Here is a 20,563-nt window from a genome sequence, read left to right on the forward strand (position 1 = left end):
ACCGATGGAGTTGTGCATGGGGTGTGTTTGGAACATTTTGTCACCAGCCGAGTCCAAAATTCAGCCCTTCCCCATCTCAGCCCAGAAAGCAGGTAGAACAAGTTTTGTGGTGCGTTTCAGCTGCCTACTGGGGTAGTGTAAAAACTACCAATAGAACTCGTTTCTGGCACATTCCCCGGTGGAGTTGTGCATGGGGTGTGTTTGGAACATTTTGTCACCAGCCGAGTCCAAAATTCAGCGCTTCCCCATCTCAGCCCAGAAAGCAGGTAGAATAAGTTTTGTGTTGCATTTCAGCTGCCTACCGCGGTAGTGTAAAAACTACCAACGGAACTCCTTTCTGGCACCTTCCCCGGAGGAGTCGTGCATGGGGTGTGTTTGGAACATTTTGTCACCAGCCGAGTCCAAAATTCAGCGCTTCCCCATCTCAGCCCAGAAAGCAGGATGAACTACATCTGTGGTGCCTTTCAGCTGCCTACCGGGGTAGTGTAAAAACTAGCAAAGGAACTCCTTTCTGGCACCTTCCCCGGTGGAGTTGTGCATGGGGTGTGTTTGGAACATTTTGTGACCAGCCGAGGCCAAAATTCAGCGCTTCCCCATCCTAGCCCAGAAAGCAGGTAGAACAACTTTTGTGGTGCCTTCCAGCTGCCTACCCTAGCAATGTAAAAAGTACCGAGAGAACTCCTTTATGGCACCTTCCCCGGAGGAGTTGTGCATGGGGTGTGTTTGGAACATTTTGTCACCAGCCGAGTCCAAAATTCAGCGCTTCCCCAACTGAGCCCAGAAAGCAGGTAGAACAACTTTTGTGAGGCATTTCAGCTGCCTACAGCGGTAGTCTAAAAACTAGCCACAGAACTCGTATCTGGCCCCTTCGCCAGTGGAGTTGTGCATGGGGTGTGTTTGGAACATTTTGTCACCAGCCGAGGCCAAAATTCAGCGCTTCCCCATCTCAGCCCAGAAAGCAGGTAGAACAAGTCTTGTGGTGCCTTTCAGCTGCCTACCCTAGCAATGTAAAAAGTACCAAGAGAACTCCTTTCTGGCACCTTCCCCGATGGAGTTGTGCATGGGGTGTGTTTGGAACATTTTGTCACCAGCCGAGTCCAAAATTCAGCGCTTCCCCATCTCAGCCCAGAAAGCAGGTAGAACAAGTTTTGTGGTGCGTTTCAGCTGCCTACCGGGGTAATGTAAAAACTAGCCACAGAACTCGTATCTGGCCCCTTCGCCAGTGGAGTTGTGCATGGGGTGTGTTTGGAACATTTTGTGACCAGCCGAGGCCAAAATTCAGCGCTTCCCCATCCTAGCCCAGAAAGCAGGTAGAACAACATTTGTGGTGCCTTCCAGCTGCCTACCCTAGCAATGTAAAAAGTACCAAGAGAACTCCTTTCTGGCCCCTTCGCCAGTGGAGTTGTGCATGGGGTGTGTTTGGAACATTTTGTCACCAGCCGAGTCCAAAATTCAGCCCTTCCCCATCTCAGCCCAGAAAGCAGGTAGAACAAGTTTTGTGGTGCCTTTCAGCTGCCTAACGGGGTAATGTAAAAACTACCAAGAGAACTCCTTTCTGGCACCTTCACCGATGGAGTTGTGCATGGGGTGTGTTTGGAACATTTTGTCACCAGCCGAGTCCAAAATTCAGCCCTTCCCCATCTCAGCCCAGAAAGCAGGTAGAACAAGTTTTGTGGTGCCTTTCAGCTGCCTACTGGGGTAGTGTAAAAACTACCAATAGAACTCGTTTCTGGCCCCTTCGCCAGTGGAGTTGTGCATGGGGTGTGTTTGGAACATTTTGTCACCAGCCGAGTCCAAAATTCAGCGCTTCCCCATCTCAGCCCAGAAAGCAGGTAGAATAAGTTTTGTGTTGCATTTCAGCTGCCTACCGCGGTAGTGTAAAAACTACCAACGGAACTCCTTTCTGGCACCTTCCCCGGAGGAGTTGTGCATGGGGTGTGTTTGGAACATTTTGTCACCAGCCGAGGCCAAACTTCAGCGCTTCCCCATCTCAGCCCAGAAAGCAGGATGAACTACATCTGTGGTCCCTTTCACCTGCCTACCGGGGTAGTGTAAAAACTACCAACGGATCTTCTTTCTGGCAGCTTCCCCGGAGGAGTTGTGCATGGGGTGTGTTTGGAACATTTTGTCACCAGCCGAGTCCAAAATTCAGCGCTTCCCCATCTCAGCCCAGAAAGCAGGTAGAACAAGTCTTGTGGTGCCTTTCAGCTGCCTACCCGAGCAATCTAAAAAGTACCAAGAGAACTCCTTTCTGGGACCTTCCCCGGTGGAGTTGTGCATGGGGTGTGTTTGGAACATTTTGTCACCAGCCGAGGCCAAAATTCAGCGCTTCCCCAACTGAGCCCAGAAAGCAGGTAGAACAACTTTTGTGATGCATTTCAGCTGCCTACCGCGGTAGTCTAAAAACTAGCCACAGAACTCGTATCTGGCCCCTTCGCCAGTGGAGGTGTGCATGGGGTGTGTTTGGAACATTTTGTCACCAGCAGAGGGCAAAATTCAGCGCTTCCCCATCTCAGACCAGAAAGCAGGTAGAACAAGTTTTGTGGTGCCTTTCAGCTGCCTACCGGGGTAATGTAAAAACTAGCAACAGAACTCCTTTCTGGCACCTTCCCCGATGGAGTTGTGCATGGGGTGTGTTTGGAACATTTTGTCACCAGCCGAGGCCAAAATTCAGCGCTTCCCCATCTCAGCCCAGAAAGCAGGTAGAACAAGTTTTGTGGTGCGTTTCAGCTGCCTACCGGGGTAATGTAAAAACTAGCCACAGAACTCGTATCTGGCCCCTTCGCCAGTGGAGTTGTGCATGGGGTGTGTTTGGAACATTTTGTGACCAGCCGAGGCCAAAATTCAGCGCTTCCCCATCCTAGCCCAGAAAGCAGGTAGAACAACTTTTGTGGTGCCTTCCAGCTGCCTACCCTAGCAATGTAAAAAGTACCGAGAGAACTCCTTTCTGGCCCCTTCGCCAGTGGAGTTGTGCATGGGGTGTGTTTGGAACATTTTGTCACCAGCCGAGTCCAAAATTCAGCGCTTCCCCAACTGAGCCCAGAAAGCAGGTAGAACAACTTTTGTGATGCATTTCAGCTGCCTACCGCGGTAGTCTAAAAACTAGCCACAGAACTCGTATCTGGCCCCTTCGCCAGTGGAGTTGTGCATGGGGTGTGTTTGGAACATTTTGTCACCAGCCGAGTCCAAAATTCAGCGCTTCCCCATCTCAGCCCAGAAAGCAGGTAAAACAACTTCTGTGGTGCCTTTCAGCTGCCTACAGGGGTAATGTAAAAACTAGCAACAGATCTCGTATCTGGCCCCTTCCCCGGTGGAGTTGTGCATGGGGTGTGTTTGGAACATTTGTCACCAGCCGAGGCCAAAATTCAGCGCTTCCCCATCTCAGCCCAGAAAGCAGGTAGAACAAGTTTTGTGGTGCCTTTCAGCTGCCTAACGGGGTAATGTAAAAACTACCAAGAGAACTCCTTTCTGGCACCTTCACCGATGGAGTTGTGCATGGGGTGTGTTTGGAACATTTTGTCACCAGCCGAGTCCAAAATTCAGCCCTTCCCCATCTCAGCCCAGAAAGCAGGTAGAACAAGTTTTGTGGTGCGTTTCAGCTGCCTACAGGGGTAGTGTAAAAACTACCAATAGAACTCGTTTCTGGCAGCTTCCCCGGTGGAGTTGTGCATGGGGTGTGTTAGGAACGTTTTGTCACCAGCCGAGGCCAAAATTCAGCGCTTCCCCATCTCAGCCCAGAAAGCAGGTAGAACAAGTTTTGTGGTGCGTTTCAGCTGCCTACTGTGGTAGTGTAAAAACTACCAGTAGAACTCGTTTCTGGCAGCTTCCCCGGTGGAGTTGTGCATGGGGTGTGTTTGGAACATTTTGTCACCAGCCGAGTCCAAAATTCAGCGCTTCCCCATCTCAGCCCAGAAAGCAGGTAGAATAAGTTTTGTGTTGCATTTCAGCTGCCTACCGGGGTAGTGTAAAAACTACCAACGGAACTCCTTTCTGGCACCTTCCCCGGAGGAGTTGTGCATGGGGTGTGTTTGGAACATTTTGTCACCAGCCGAGGCCAAACTTCAGCGCTTCCCCATCTCAGCCCAGAAAGCAGGATGAACTACATCTGTGGTCCCTTTCACCTGCCTACCGGGGTAGTGTAAAAACTACCAACGGATCTTCTTTCTGGCAGCTTCCCCGGAGGAGTTGTGCATGGGGTGTGTTTGGAACATTTTGTCACCAGCCGAGTCCAAAATTCAGCGCTTCCCCATCTCAGCCCAGAAAGCAGGTAGAACAAGTCTTGTGGTGCCTTTCAGCTGCCTACCCGAGCAATCTAAAAAGTACCAAGAGAACTCCTTTCTGGCACCTTCCCCGGTGGAGTTGTGCATGGGGTGTGTTTGGAACATTTTGTCACCAGCCGAGGCCAAAATTCAGCGCTTCCCCAACTGAGCCCAGAAAGCAGGTAGAACAACTTTTGTGGTGCCTTCCAGCTGCCTACCCTAGCAATGTAAAAAGTACCGAGAGAACTCCTTTCTGGCCCCTTCCCCGGAGGAGTTGTGCATGGGGTGTGTTTGGAACATTTTGTCACCAGCCGAGTCCAAAATTTAGCGCTTCCCCAACTGAGCCCAGAAAGCAGGTAGAACAACTTTTGTGATGCATTTCAGCTGCCTACCGCGGTAGTCTAAAAACTAGCCACAGAACTCGTATCTGGCCCCTTCGCCAGTGGAGTTGTGCATGGGGTGTGTTTGGAACATTTTGTCACCAGCAGAGGGCAAAATTCAGCGCTTCCCCATCTCAGCCCAGTAAGCAGGTAGAACAAGTTTTGTGGTGCCTTTCAGCTGCCTACCGGGGTAATGTAAAAACTAGCAACAGAACTCCTTTCTGGCACCTTCCCCGATGGAGTTGTGCATGGGGTGTGTTTGGAACATTTTGTCACCAGCCGAGGCCAAAATTCAGCGCTTCCCCATCTCAGCCCAGAAAGCAGGTAGAACAAGTTTTGTGGTGCGTTTCAGCTGCCTACCGGGGTAATGTAAAAACTAGCCACAGAACTCGTATCTGGCCCCTTCGCCAGTGGAGTTGTGCATGGGGTGTGTTTGGAACATTTTGTGACCAGCCGAGGCCAAAATTCAGCGCTTCCCCATCCTAGCCCAGAAAGCAGGTAGAACAACTTTTGTGGTGCCTTCCAGCTGCCTACCCTAGCAATGTAAAAAGTACCGAGAGAACTCCTTTCTGGCACCTTCCCCGGAGGAGTTGTGCATGGGGTGTGTTTGGAACATTTTGTCACCAGCCGAGTCCAAAATTCAGCGCTTCCCCAACTGAGCCCAGAAAGCAGGTAGAACAACTTTTGTGATGCATTTCAGCTGCCTACCGCGGTAGTCTAAAAACTAGCCACAGAACTCGTATCTGGCCCCTTCGCCAGTGGAGTTGTGCATGGGGTGTGTTTGGAACATTTTGTCACCAGCCGAGTCCAAAATTCAGCGCTTCCCCATCTCAGCCCAGAAAGCAGGTAAAACAACTTCTGTGGTGCCTTTCAGCTGCCTACAGGGGTAATGTAAAAACTAGCAACAGATCTCGTATCTGGCCCCTTCCCCGGTGGAGTTGTGCATGGGGTGTGTTTGGAACATTTGTCACCAGCCGAGGCCAAAATTCAGCGCTTCCCCATCTCAGCCCAGAAAGCAGGTAGAACAAGTCTTGTGGTGCCTTTCAGCTGCCTAACGGGGTAATGTAAAAACTACCAAGAGAACTCCTTTCTGGCACCTTCACCAATGGAGTTGTGCATGGGGTGTGTTTGGAACATTTTGTCACCAGCCGAGTCCAAAATTCAGCCCTTCCCCATCTCAGCCCAGAAAGCAGGTAGAACAAGTTTTGTGGTGCGTTTCAGCTGCCTACAGGGGTAGTGTAAAAACTACCAATAGAACTCGTTTCTGGCAGCTTCCCCGGTGGAGTTGTGCATGGGGTGTGTTAGGAACGTTTTGTCACCAGCCGAGGCCAAAATTCAGCGCTTCCCGATCTCAGCCCAGAAAGCAGGTAGAACAAGTCTTGTGGTGCCTTTCAGCTGCCTACTGGGGTAGTGTAAAAACTACCAACGGAACTCCTTTCTGGCACCTTCCACGGTGGAGTTGTGCATGGGGTGTGTTTGGAACATTTTGTCACCAGCCGAGTCCAAAATTCAGCGCTTCCCCATCTCAGCCCAGAAAGCAGGTAGAACAAGTTTTGTGGTGCGTTTCAGCTGCCTACTGTGGTAGTGTAAAAACTACCAGTAGAACTCGTTTCTGGCAGCTTCCCCGGTGGAGTTGTGCATGGGGTGTGTTTGGAACATTTTGTCACCAGCCGAGTCCAAAATTCAGCGCTTCCCCATCTCAGCCCAGAAAGCAGGTAGAATAAGTTTTGTGTTGCATTTCAGCTGCCTACCGCGGTAGTGTAAAAACTACCAACGGAACTCCTTTCTGGCACCTTCCCCGGAGGAGTTGTGCATGGGGTGTGTTTGGAACATTTTGTCACCAGCCGAGGCCAAACTTCAGCGCTTCCCCATCTCAGCCCAGAAAGCAGGATGAACTACATCTGTGGTCCCTTTCACCTGCCTACCGGGGTAGTGTAAAAACTACCAACGGATCTTCTTTCTGGCAGCTTCCCCGGAGGAGTTGTGCATGGGGTGTGTTTGGAACATTTTGTCACCAGCCGAGTCCAAAATTCAGCGCTTCCCCATCTCAGCCCAGAAAGCAGGTAGAACAAGTCTTGTGGTGCCTTTCAGCTGCCTACCCGAGCAATCTAAAAAGTACCAAGAGAACTCCTTTCTGGCACCTTCCCCGGTGGAGTTGTGCATGGGGTGTGTTAGGAACATTTTGTCCCAAGCCGAGGCCAAAATTCAGCGCTTCCCGATCTCAGCCCAGAAAGCAGGTAGAACAAGTTTTGTGGTGCCTTTCAGCTGCCTACTGGGGTAGTGTAAAAACTACCAATAGAACTCATTTCTGGCACCTTCCCCGGTGGAGTCGTGCATGGGGTGTGTTTGGAACATTTTGTCACCAGCCGAGTCCAAAATTCAGCGCTTCCCCATCTCAGCCCAGAAAGCAGGATGAACTACATCTGTGGTGCCTTTCAGCTGCCTACCGGGGTAGTGTAAAAACTAGCAAAGGAACTCCTTTCTGGCACCTTCCCCGGTGGAGTTGTGCATGGGGTGTGTTTGGAACATTTTGTCACCAGCCGAGGCCAAAATTCAGCGCTTCCCCATCCTAGCCCAGAAAGCAGGTAGAACAACTTTTGTGGTGCCTTCCAGCTGCCTACCCTAGCAATGTAAAAAGTACCGAGAGAACTCCTTTATGGCACCTTCCCCGGAGGAGTTGTGCATGGGGTGTGTTTGGAACATTTTGTCACCAGCCGAGTCCAAAATTCAGCGCTTCCCCAACTGAGCCCAGAAAGCAGGTAGAACAACTTTTGTGAGGCATTTCAGCTGCCTACAGCGGTAGTCTAAAAACTAGCCACAGAACTCGTATCTGGACTCTTCGCCAGTGGAGTTGTGCATGGGGTGTGTTTGGAACATTTTGTCACCAGCCGAGGCCAAAATTCAGCGCTTCCCCATCTCAGCCCAGAAAGCAGGTAGAACAAGTCTTGTGGTGCCTTTCAGCTGCCTACCCGAGCAATGTAAAAAGTACCAAGAGAACTCCTTTCTGGCACCTTCCCCGGTGGAGTCGTGCATGGGGTGTGTTTGGAACATTTTGTCACCAGCCGAGTCCAAAATTCAGCGCTTCCCCATCTCAGCCCAGAAAGCAGGTAGAACAAGTTTTGTGGTGCCTTTCAGCTGCTTACCGGGGTAATGTAAAAACTAGCCACAGAACTCCTTTCTGGCACCTTCGCCAGTGGAGTTGTGCATGGGGTGTGTTTGGAACATTTTGTGACCAGCCGAGGCCAAAATTCAGCGCTTCCCCATCCTAGCCCAGAAAGCAGGTAGAACAACTTTTGTGGTGCCTTCCAGCTGCCTACCCTAGCAATGTAAAAAGTACCGAGAGAACTCCTTTCTGGCCCCTTCGCCAGTGGAGTTGTGCATGGGGTGTGTTTGGAACATTTTGTCACCAGCCGAGTCCAAAATTCAGCGCTTCCCCAACTGAGCCCAGAAAGCAGGTAGAACAACTTTTGTGATGCATTTCAGCTGCCTACCGCGGTAGTCTAAAAACTAGCCACAGAACTCGTATCTGGCCCCTTCGCCAGTGGAGTTGTGCATGGGGTGTGTTTGGAACATTTTGTCACCAGCCGAGTCCAAAATTCAGCGCTTCCCCATCTCAGCCCAGAAAGCAGGTAAAACAACTTCTGTGGTGCCTTTCAGCTGCCTACAGGGGTAATGTAAAAACTAGCAACAGATCTCGTATCTGGCCCCTTCCCCGGTGGAGTTGTGCATGGGGTGTGTTTGGAACATTTGTCACCAGCCGAGGCCAAAATTCAGCGCTTCCCCATCTCAGCCCAGAAAGCAGGTAGAACAAGTTTTGTGGTGCCTTTCAGCTGCCTAACGGGGTAATGTAAAAACTACCAAGAGAACTCCTTTCTGGCACCTTCACCGATGGAGTTGTGCATGGGGTGTGTTTGGAACATTTTGTCACCAGCCGAGTCCAAAATTCAGCCCTTCCCCATCTCAGCCCAGAAAGCAGGTAGAACAAGTTTTGTGGTGCGTTTCAGCTGCCTACAGGGGTAGTGTAAAAACTACCAATAGAACTCGTTTCTGGCAGCTTCCCCGGTGGAGTTGTGCATGGGGTGTGTTAGGAACGTTTTGTCACCAGCCGAGGCCAAAATTCAGCGCTTCCCCATCTCAGCCCAGAAAGCAGGTAGAACAAGTCTTGTGGTGCCTTTCAGCTGCCTACTGGGGTAGTGTAAAAACTTCCAACAGAACTCCTTTCTGGCACCTTCCACGGTGGAGTTGTGCATGGGGTGTGTTTGGAACATTTTGTCACCAGCCGAGTCCAAAATTCAGCGCTTCCCCATCTCAGCCCAGAAAGCAGGTAGAACAAGTTTTGTGGTGCGTTTCAGCTGCCTACTGTGGTAGTGTAAAAACTACCAGTAGAACTCGTTTCTGGCAGCTTCCCCGGTGGAGTTGTGCATGGGGTGTGTTTGGAACATTTTGTCACCAGCCGAGTCCAAAATTCAGCGCTTCCCCATCTCAGCCCAGAAAGCAGGTAGAATAAGTTTTGTGTTGCATTTCAGCTGCCTACCGCGGTAGTGTAAAAACTACCAACGGAACTCCTTTCTGGCACCTTCCCCGGAGGAGTTGTGCATGGGGTGTGTTTGGAACATTTTGTCACCAGCCGAGGCCAAACTTCAGCGCTTCCCCATCTCAGCCCAGAAAGCAGGATGAACTACATCTGTGGTCCCTTTCACCTGCCTACCGGGGTAGTGTAAAAACTACCAACGGATCTTCTTTCTGGCAGCTTCCCCGGAGGAGTTGTGCATGGGGTGTGTTTGGAACATTTTGTCACCAGCCGAGTCCAAAATTCAGCGCTTCCCCATCTCAGCCCAGAAAGCAGGTAGAACAAGTCTTGTGGTGCCTTTCAGCTGCCTACCCGAGCAATCTAAAAAGTACCAAGAGAACTCCTTTCTGGCACCTTCCCCGGTGGAGTTGTGCATGGGGTGTGTTAGGAACATTTTGTCCCAAGCCGAGGCCAAAATTCAGCGCTTCCCGATCTCAGCCCAGAAAGCAGGTAGAACAAGTTTTGTGGTGCCTTTCAGCTGCCTACTGGGGTAGTGTAAAAACTACCAATAGAACTCATTTCTGGCACCTTCCCCGGTGGAGTCGTGCATGGGGTGTGTTTGGAACATTTTGTCACCAGCCGAGTCCAAAATTCAGCGCTTCCCCATCTCAGCCCAGAAAGCAGGATGAACTACATCTGTGGTGCCTTTCAGCTGCCTACCGGGGTAGTGTAAAAACTAGCAAAGGAACTCCTTTCTGGCACCTTCCCCGGTGGAGTTGTGCATGGGGTGTGTTTGGAACATTTTGTGACCAGCCGAGGCCAAAATTCAGCGCTTCCCCATCCTAGCCCAGAAAGCAGGTAGAACAACTTTTGTGGTGCCTTCCAGCTGCCTACCCTAGCAATGTAAAAAGTACCGAGAGAACTCCTTTCTGGCACCTTCCCCGGAGGAGTTGTGCATTGGGTGTGTTTGGAACATTTTGTCACCAGCCGAGTCCAAAATTCAGCGCTTCCCCAACTGAGCCCAGAAAGCAGGTAGAACAACTTTTGTGAGGCATTTCAGCTGCCTACAGCGGTAGTCTAAAAACTAGCCACAGAACTCGTATCTGGACTCTTCGCCAGTGGAGTTGTGCATGGGGTGTGTTTGGAACATTTTGTCACCAGCCGAGGCCAAAATTCAGCGCTTCCCCATCTCAGCCCAGAAAGCAGGTAGAACAAGTCTTGTGGTGCCTTTCAGCTGCCTACCCGAGCAATGTAAAAAGTACCAAGAGAACTCCTTTCTGGCACCTTCCCCGGTGGAGTCGTGCATGGGGTGTGTTTGGAACATTTTGTCACCAGCCGAGTCCAAAATTCAGCGCTTCCCCATCTCAGCCCAGAAAGCAGGTAGAACAAGTTTTGTGGTGCCTTTCAGCTGCTTACCGGGGTAATGTAAAAACTAGCCACAGAACTCCTTTCTGGCACCTTCGCCAGTGGAGTTGTGCATGGGGTGTGTTTGGAACATTTTGTGACCAGCCGAGGCCAAAATTCAGCGCTTCCCCATCCTAGCCCAGAAAGCAGGTAGAACAACTTTTGTGGTGCCTTCCAGCTGCCTACCCTAGCAATGTAAAAAGTACCGAGAGAACTCCTTTCTGGCCCCTTCGCCAGTGGAGTTGTGCATGGGGTGTGTTTGGAACATTTTGTCACCAGCCGAGTCCAAAATTCAGCGCTTCCCCAACTGAGCCCAGAAAGCAGGTAGAACAACTTTTGTGATGCATTTCAGCTGCCTACCGCGGTAGTCTAAAAACTAGCCACAGAACTCGTATCTGGCCCCTTCGCCAGTGGAGTTGTGCATGGGGTGTGTTTGGAACATTTTGTCACCAGCCGAGTCCAAAATTCAGCGCTTCCCCATCTCAGCCCAGAAAGCAGGTAAAACAACTTCTGTGGTGCCTTTCAGCTGCCTACAGGGGTAATGTAAAAACTAGCAACAGATCTCGTATCTGGCCCCTTCCCCGGTGGAGTTGTGCATGGGGTGTGTTTGGAACATTTGTCACCAGCCGAGGCCAAAATTCAGCGCTTCCCCATCTCAGCCCAGAAAGCAGGTAGAACAAGTTTTGTGGTGCCTTTCAGCTGCCTAACGGGGTAATGTAAAAACTACCAAGAGAACTCCTTTCTGGCACCTTCACCGATGGAGTTGTGCATGGGGTGTGTTTGGAACATTTTGTCACCAGCCGAGTCCAAAATTCAGCCCTTCCCCATCTCAGCCCAGAAAGCAGGTAGAACAAGTTTTGTGGTGCCTTTCAGCTGCCTACTGGGGTAGTGTAAAAACTACTAATAGAACTCATTTCTGGCACCTTCCCCGGTGGAGTCGTGCATGGGGTGTGTTTGGAACATTTTGTCACCAGCCGAGTCCAAAATTCAGCGCTTCCCCATCTCAGCCCAGAAAGCAGGATGAACTACATCTGTGGTGCCTTTCAGCTGCCTACCGGGGTAGTGTAAAAACTAGCAAAGGAACTCCTTTCTGGCACCTTCCCCGGTGGAGTTGTGCATGGGGTGTGTTTGGAACATTTTGTGACCAGCCGAGGCCAAAATTCAGCGCTTCCCCATCCTAGCCCAGAAAGCAGGTAGAACAACTTTTGTGGTGCCTTCCAGCTGCCTACCCTAGCAATGTAAAAAGTACCGAGAGAACTCCTTTATGGCACCTTCCCCGGAGGAGTTGTGCATGGGGTGTGTTTGGAACATTTTGTCACCAGCCGAGTCCAAAATTCAGCGCTTCCCCAACTGAGCCCAGAAAGCAGGTAGAACAACTTTTGTGAGGCATTTCAGCTGCCTACAGCGGTAGTCTAAAAACTAGCCACAGAACTCGTATCTGGCCCCTTCGCCAGTGGAGTTGTGCATGGGGTGTGTTTGGAACATTTTGTCACCAGCCGAGGCCAAAATTCAGCGCTTCCCCATCTCAGCCCAGAAAGCAGGTAGAACAAGTCTTGTGGTGCCTTTCAGCTGCCTACCCGAGCAATGTAAAAAGTACCAAGAGAACTCCTTTCTGGCACCTTCCCCGGTGGAGTTGTGCATGGGGTGTGTTTGGAACATTTTGTCACCAGCCGAGTCCAAAATTCAGCGCTTCCCCAACTGAGCCCAGAAAGCAGGTAGAACAACTTTTGTGAGGCATTTCAGCTGCCTACAGCGGTAGTCTAAAAACTAGCCACAGAACTCGTATCTGGCCCCTTCGCCAGTGGAGTTGTGCATGGGGTGTGTTTGGAACATTTTGTCACCAGCGGAGGCCAAAATTCAGCGCTTCCCCATCTCAGCCCAGAAAGCAGGTAGAACAAGTTTTGTGGTGCCTTTCAGCTGCTTACCGGGGTAATGTAAAAACTAGCAACAGAACTCCTTTCTGGCACCTTCCCCGATGGAGTTGTGCATGGGGTGTGTTTGGAACATTTTGTCACCAGCCGAGGCCAAAATTCAGCGCTTCCCCATCTCAGCCCAGAAAGCAGGTAGAACAAGTTTTGTGGTGCGTTTCAGCTGCCTACCGGGGTAATGTAAAAACTAGCCACAGAACTCGTATCTGGCCCCTTCGCCAGTGGAGTTGTGCATGGGGTGTGTTTGGAACATTTTGTGACCAGCCGAGGCCAAAATTCAGCGCTTCCCCATCCTAGCCCAGAAAGCAGGTAGAACAACTTTTGTGGTGCCTTCCAGCTGCCTACCCTAGCAATGTAAAAAGTACCGAGAGAACTCCTTTCTGGCACCTTCCCCGGAGGAGTTGTGCATGGGGTGTGTTTGGAACATTTTGTCACCAGCCGAGTCCAAAATTCAGCGCTTCCCCAACTGAGCCCAGAAAGCAGGTAGAACAACTTTTGTGATGCATTTCAGCTGCCTACCGCGGTAGTCTAAAAACTAGCCACAGAAATCGTATCTGGCCCCTTCGCCAGTGGAGTTGTGCATGGGGTGTGTTTGGAACATTTTGTCACCAGCCGAGTCCAAAATTCAGCGCTTCCCCATCTCAGCCCAGAAAGCAGGTAGAACAAGTTTTGTGGTGCCTTTCAGCTGCCTAACGGGGTAATGTAAAAACTACCAGTAGAACTCGTTTCTGGCAGCTTCCCCGGTGGAGTTGTGCATGGGGTGTGTTTGGAACATTTGTCACCAGCCGAGGCCAAAATTCAGCGCTTCCCCATCTCAGCCCAGAAAGCAGGTAGAACAAGTTTTGTGGTGCCTTTCAGCTGCCTAACGGGGTAATGTAAAAACTACCAAGAGAACTCCTTTCTGGCACCTTCACCGATGGAGTTGTGCATGGGGTGTGTTTGGAACATTTTGTCACCAGCCGAGTCCAATATTCAGCCCTTCCCCATCTCAGCCCAGAAAGCAGGTAGAACAAGTTTTGTGGTGCGTTTCAGCTGCCTACTGGGGTAGTGTAAAAACTACCAATAGAACTCGTTTCTGGCAGGTTCCCCGGAGGAGTTGTGCATGGGGTGTGTTTGGAACATTTTGTGACCAGCCGAGTCCAAAATTCAGCGCTTCCCCATCTCAGCCCAGAAAGCAGGTAGAATAAGTTTTGTGTTGCATTTCAGCTGCCTACCGCGGTAGTCTTAAAACTACCAACGGAACTCCTTTCTGGCACCTTCCCCGGAGGAGTTGTGCATGGGGTGTGTTTGGAACATTTTGTCACCAGCCGAGGCCAAACTTCAGCGCTTCCCCATCTCAGCCCAGAAAGCAGGATGAACTACATCTGTGGTCCCTTTCACCTGCCTACCGGGGTAGTGTAAAAACTACCAACGGATCTTCTTTCTGGCAGCTTCCCCGGAGGAGTTGTGCATGGGGTGTGTTTGGAACATTTTGTCACCAGCCGAGTCCAAAATTCAGCGCTTCCCCATCTCAGCCCAGAAAGCAGGTAGAACAAGTCTTGTGGTGCCTTTCAGCTGCCTACCCGAGCAATCTAAAAAGTACCAAGAGAACTCCTTTCTGGCACCTTCCCCGGTGGAGTTGTGCATGGGGTGTGTTAGGAACATTTTGTCACCAGCCGAGGCCAAAATTCAGCGCTTCCCGATCTCAGCCCAGAAAGCAGGTAGAACAAGTCTTGTGGTGCCTTTCAGCTGCCTACTGGGGTAGTGTAAAAACTTCCAACGGAACTCCTTTCTGGCACCTTCCACGGTGGAGTTGTGCATGGGGTGTGTTTGGAACATTTTGTCACCAGCCGAGTCCAAAATTCAGCGCTTCCCCATCTCAGCCCAGAAAGCAGGTAGAACAAGTTTTGTGGTGCGTTTCAGCTGCCTACTGGGGTAGTGTAAAAACTACCAATAGAACTCGTTTCTGGCACATTCCCCGGTGGAGTTGTGCATGGGGTGTGTTTGGAACATTTTGTCACCAGCCGAGTCCAAAATTCAGCGCTTCCCCATCTCAGCCCAGAAAGCAGGTAGAATAAGTTTTGTGTTGCATTTCAGCTGCCTACCGCGGTAGTGTAAAAACTACCAACGGAACTCCTTTCTGGCACCTTCCCCGGAGGAGTTGTGCATGGGGTGTGTTTGGAACATTTTGTCACCAGCCGAGGCCAAACTTCAGCGCTTCCCCATCTCAGCCCAGAAAGCAGGATGAACTACATCTGTGGTCCCTTTCACCTGCCTACCGGGGTAGTGTAAAAACTACCAACGGATCTTCTTTCTGGCAGCTTCCCCGGAGGAGTTGTGCATGGGGTGTGTTTGGAACATTTTGTCACCAGCCGAGTCCAAAATTCAGCGCTTCCCCATCTCAGCCCAGAAAGCAGGTAGAACAAGTCTTGTGGTGCCTTTCAGCTGCCTACCCGAGCAATCTAAAAAGTACCAAGAGAACTCCTTTCTGGCACCTTCCCCGGTGGAGTTGTGCATGGGGTGTGTTAGGAACATTTTGTCACCAGCCGAGGCCAAAATTCAGCGCTTCCCGATCTCAGCCCAGAAAGCAGGTAGAACAAGTCTTGTGGTGCCTTTCAGCTGCCTACCGGGGTAATGTAAAAACTAGCAACAGAACTCCTTTCTGGCACCTTCCCCGATGGAGTTGTGCATGGGGTGTGTTAGGAACATTTTGTCACCAGCCGAGGCCAAAATTCAGCGCTTCCCGATCTCAGCCCAGAAAGCAGGTAGAACAAGTTTTGTGGTGCCTTTCAGCTGCCTACTGGGGTAGTGTAAAAACTAACAATAGAACTCATTTCTGGCACCTTCCCCGGTGGAGTCGTGCATGGGGTGTGTTTGGAACATTTTGTCACCAGCCGAGTCCAAAATTCAGCGCTTCCCCATCTCAGCCCAGAAAGCAGGTAGAACAACTTCTGTGGTGCCTTTCACCTGCCTACCGCGGTAGTGTAAAAACTACCAAGAGAACTCCTGTCTGGCACGTTTCCCGATGGAGTTGTGCATGGGGTGTGTTTGGAACATTTTGTGACCAGCCGAGGCCAAAATTCAGCGCTTCCCAATCTCAGCCCAGAAAGCAGGATGAACTACATCTGTGGTGCATTTCAGCTGCCTACCCGAGTAATGTAAAAAGTTCCAACAGAACTCCTTTCTGGCACCTTGCCCGATGGAGTTGTGCATGGGGTGTGTTTGGAACATGTTGTCACCAGCCGAGTCCAAAATTCAGCGCTTCCCCATCTCAGCCCAGAAAGCAGGTAGAACAACTTTTGTGGTGCCTTCCAGCTGCCTACCCTAGCAATGTAAAAAGTACCGAGAGAACTCCTTTCTGGCCCCTTCGCCAGTGGAGTTGTGCATGGGGTGTGTTTGGAACATTTTGTCACCAGCCGAGTCCAAAATTCAGCGCTTCCCCAACTGAGCCCAGAAAGCAGGTAGAACAACTTTTGTGATGCATTTCAGCTGCCTACCGCGGTAGTCTAAAAACTAGCCACAGAACTCGTATCTGGCCCCTTCGCCAGTGGAGTTGTGCATGGGGTGTGTTAGGAACATTTTGTCACCAGCCGAGGCCAAAATTCAGCGCTTCCCCATCTCAGCCCAGAAAGCAGGTAGAACAAGTTTTGTGGTGCCTTTCAGCTGCCTACTGGGGTAGTGTAAAAACTACCAATAGAACTCATTTCTGGCACCTTCCCCGGTGGAGTTGTGCATGGGGTGTGTTTGGAACATTTTGTCACCAGCCGAGTCCAAAATTCAGCGCTTCCCCATCTCAGCCCAGAAAGCAGGTAGAACAAGTTATGTGGTGCCTTTCAGCTGCCTACTGGGGTAGTGTAAAAACTACCAACGGAACTCCTTTCTGGCACCTTCACCGATGGAGTTGTGCATGGGGTGTGTTTGGAACATTTTGTCACCAGCCGAGTCCAAAATTCAGCGCTTCCCCATCTCAGCCCAGAAAGCAGGTAGAACAAGTTTTGTGGTGCCTTTCAGCTGCTTACCGGGGTAATGTAAAAACTAGCAACAGAACTCCTTTCTGGCACCTTCCCCGATGGAGTTGTGCATGGGGTGTGTTTGGAACATTTTGTCACCAGCCGAGTCCAAAATTCAGCGCTTCCCCAACTGAGCCCAGAAAGCAGGTAGAACAACTTTTGTGAGGCATTTCAGCTGCCTACCGCGGTAGTCTAAAAACTAGCCACAGAACTCGTATCTGGCCCCTTCGCCAGTGGAGTTGTGCATGGGGTGTGTTTGGAACATTTTGTCACCAGCCGAGGCCAAAATTCAGCGCTTCCCCATCTCAGCCCAGAAAGCAGGTAAAACAACTTCTGTGGTGCCTTTCAGCTGCCTACAGGGGTAATGTAAAAACTAGCAACAGATCTCGTATCTGGCCCCTTCCCCGGTGGAGTTGTGCATGGGGTGTGTTTGGAACATTTGTCACCAGCCGAGGCCAAAATTCAGCGCTTCCCCATCTCAGCCCAGAAAGCAGGTAGAACAAGTTTTGTGGTGCCTTTCAGCTGCCTAACGGGGTAATGTAAAAACTACCAAGAGAACTCCTTTCTGGCACCTTCACCGATGGAGTTGTGCATGGGGTGTGTTTGGAACATTTTGTCACCAGCCGAGTCCAAAATTCAGCGCTTCCCCATCTCAGCCCAGAAAGCAGGATGAACTACATCTGTGGTGCCTTTCAGCTGCCTACCGGGGTAGTGTAAAAACTAGCAAAGGAACTCCTTTCTGGCACCTTCCCCGGTGGAGTTGTGCATGGGGTGTGTTTGGAACATTTTGTGACCAGCCGAGGCCAAAATTCAGCGCTTCCCCATCCTAGCCCAGAAAGCAGGTAGAACAACTTTTGTGGTGCCTTCCAGCTGCCTACCCTAGCAATGTAAAAAGTACCGAGAGAACTCCTTTATGGCACCTTCCCCGGAGGAGTTGTGCATGGGGTGTGTTTGGAACATTTTGTCACCAGCCGAGTCCAAAATTCAGCGCTTCCCCAACTGAGCCCAGAAAGCAGGTAGAACAACTTTTGTGAGGCATTTCAGCTGCCTACAGCGGTAGTCTAAAAACTAGCCACAGAACTCGTATCTGGCCCCTTCGCCAGTGGAGTTGTGCATGGGGTGTGTTTGGAACATTTTGTCACCAGCCGAGGCCAAAATTCAGCGCTTCCCCATCTCAGCCCAGAAAGCAGGTAGAACAAGTCTTGTGGTGCCTTTCAGCTGCCTACCCGAGCAATGTAAAAAGTACCAAGAGAACTCCTTTCTGGCACCTTCCCCGGTGGAGTCGTGCATGGGGTGTGTTTGGAACATTTTGTCACCAGCCGAGTCCAAAATTCAGCGCTTCCCCATCTCAGCCCAGAAAGCAGGTAGAACAAGTTTTGTGGTGCCTTTCAGCTGCTTACCGGGGTAATGTAAAAACTAGCAACAGAACTCCTTTCTGGCACCTTCCCCGATGGAGTTGTGCATGGGGTGTGTTTGGAACATTTTGTCACCAGCCGAGGCCAAAATTCAGCGCTTCCCCATCTCAGCCCAGAAAGCAGGTAGAACAAGTTTTGTGGTGCGTTTCAGCTGCCTACCGGGGTAATGTAAAAACTAGCCACAGAACTCGTATCTGGCCCCTTCGCCAGTGGAGTTGTGCATGGGGTGTGTTTGGAACATTTTGTGACCAGCCGAGGCCAAAATTCAGCGCTTCCCCATCCTAGCCCAGAAAGCAGGTAGAACAACTTTTGTGGTGCCTTCCAGCTGCCTACCCTAGCAATGTAAAAAGTACCGAGAGAACTCCTTTCTGGCCCCTTCGCCAGTGGAGTTGTGCATGGGGTGTGTTTGGAACATTTTGTCACCAGCCGAGTCCAAAATTCAGCGCTTCCCCAACTGAGCCCAGAAAGCAGGTAGAACAACTTTTGTGATGCATTTCAGCTGCCTACCGCGGTAGTCTAAAAACTAGCCACAGAACTCGTATCTGGCCCCTTCGCCAGTGGAGTTGTGCATGGGGTGTGTTTGGAACATTTTGTCACCAGCCGAGTCCAAAATTCAGCGCTTCCCCATCTCAGCCCAGAAAGCAGGTAAAACAACTTCTGTGGTGCCTTTCAGCTGCCTACAGGGGTAATGTAAAAACTAGCAACAGATCTCGTATCTGGCCCCTTCCCCGGTGGAGTTGTGCATGGGGTGTGTTTGGAACATTTGTCACCAGCCGAGGCCAAAATTCAGCGCTTCCCCATCTCAGCCCAGAAAGCAGGTAGAACAAGTTTTGTGGTGCCTTTCAGCTGCCTAACGGGGTAATGTAAAAACTACCAGTAGAACTCCTTTCTGGCAGCTTCCCCGGTGGAGTTGTGCATGGGGTGTGTTTGGAACATTTTGTCACCAGCCGAGGCCAAACTTCAGCGCTTCCCCATCTCAGCCCAGAAAGCAGGATGAACTACATCTGTGGTCCCTTTCACCTGCCTACCGGGGTAGTGTAAAAACTACCAACGGATCTTCTTTCTGGCAGCTTCCCCGGAGGAGTTGTGCATGGGGTGTGTTTGGAACATTTTGTCACCAGCCGAGTCCAAAATTCAGCGCTTCCCCATCTCAGCCCAGAAAGCAGGTAGAACAAGTCTTGTGGTGCCTTTCAGCTGCCTACCCGAGCAATCTAAAAAGTACCAAGAGAACTCCTTTCTGGCACCTTCCCCGGTGGAGTTGTGCATGGGGTGTGTTAGGAACATTTTGTCCCAAGCCGAGGCCAAAATTCAGCGCTTCCCGATCTCAGCCCAGAAAGCAGGTAGAACAAGTTTTGTGGTGCCTTTCAGCTGCCTACTGGGGTAGTGTAAAAACTACCAATAGAACTCATTTCTGGCACCTTCCCCGGTGGAGTCGTGCATGGGGTGTGTTTGGAACATTTTGTCACCAGCCGAGTCCAAAATTCAGCGCTTCCCCATCTCAGCCCAGAAAGCAGGATGAACTACATCTGTGGTGCCTTTCAGCTGCCTACCGGGGTAGTGTAAAAACTAGCAAAGGAACTCCTTTCTGGCACCTTCCCCGGTGGAGTTGTGCATGGGGTGTGTTTGGAACATTTTGTGACCAGCCGAGGCCAAAATTCAGCGCTTCCCCATCCTAGCCCAGAAAGCAGGTAGAACAACTTTTGTGGTGCCTTCCAGCTGCCTACCCTAGCAATGTAAAAAGTACCGAGAGAACTCCTTTCTGGCACCTTCCCCGGAGGAGTTGTGCATGGGGTGTGTTTGGAACATTTTGTCACCAGCCGAGTCCAAAATTCAGCGCTTCCCCAACTGAGCCCAGAAAGCAGGTAGAACAACTTTTGTGAGGCATTTCAGCTGCCTACAGCGGTAGTCTAAAAACTAGCCACAGAACTCGTATCTGGACTCTTCGCCAGTGGAGTTGTGCATGAGGTGTGTTTGGAACATTTTGTCACCAGCCGAGGCCAAAATTCAGCGCTTCCCCATCTCAGCCCAGAAAGCAGGTAGAACAAGTCTTGTGGTGCCTTTCAGCTGCCTACCCGAGCAATGTAAAAAGTACCAAGAGAACTCCTTTCTGGCACCTTCCCCGGTGGAGTCGTGCATGGGGTGTGTTTGGAACATTTTGTCACCAGCCGAGTCCAAAATTCAGCGCTTCCCCATCTCAGCCCAGAAAGCAGGTAGAACAAGTTTTGTGGTGCCTTTCAGCTGCCTACCGGGGTAATGTAAAAACTAGCCACAGAACTCCTTTCTGGCACCTTCGCCAGTGGAGTTGTGCATGGGGTGTGTTTGGAACATTTTGTGACCAGCCGAGGCCAAAATTCAGCGCTTCCCCATCCTAGCCCAGAAAGCAGGTAGAACAACTTTTGTGGTGCCTTCCAGCTGCCTACCCTAGCAATGTAAAAAGTACCGAGAGAACTCCTTTCTGGCCCCTTCGCCAGTGGAGTTGTGCATGGGGTGTGTTTGGAACATTTTGTCACCAGCCGAGTCCAAAATTCAGCGCTTCCCCAACTGAGCCCAGAAAGCAGGTAGAACAACTTTTGTGATGCATTTCAGCTGCCTACCGCGGTAGTCTAAAAACTAGCCACAGAACTCGTATCTGGCCCCTTCGCCAGTGGAGTTGTGCATGGGGTGTGTTTGGAACATTT

Source organism: Falco peregrinus, chromosome 1 (assembly GCF_023634155.1).
Source record: "Falco peregrinus isolate bFalPer1 chromosome 1, bFalPer1.pri, whole genome shotgun sequence".
Lineage (NCBI taxonomy): Eukaryota > Metazoa > Chordata > Aves > Falconiformes > Falconidae > Falco > Falco peregrinus.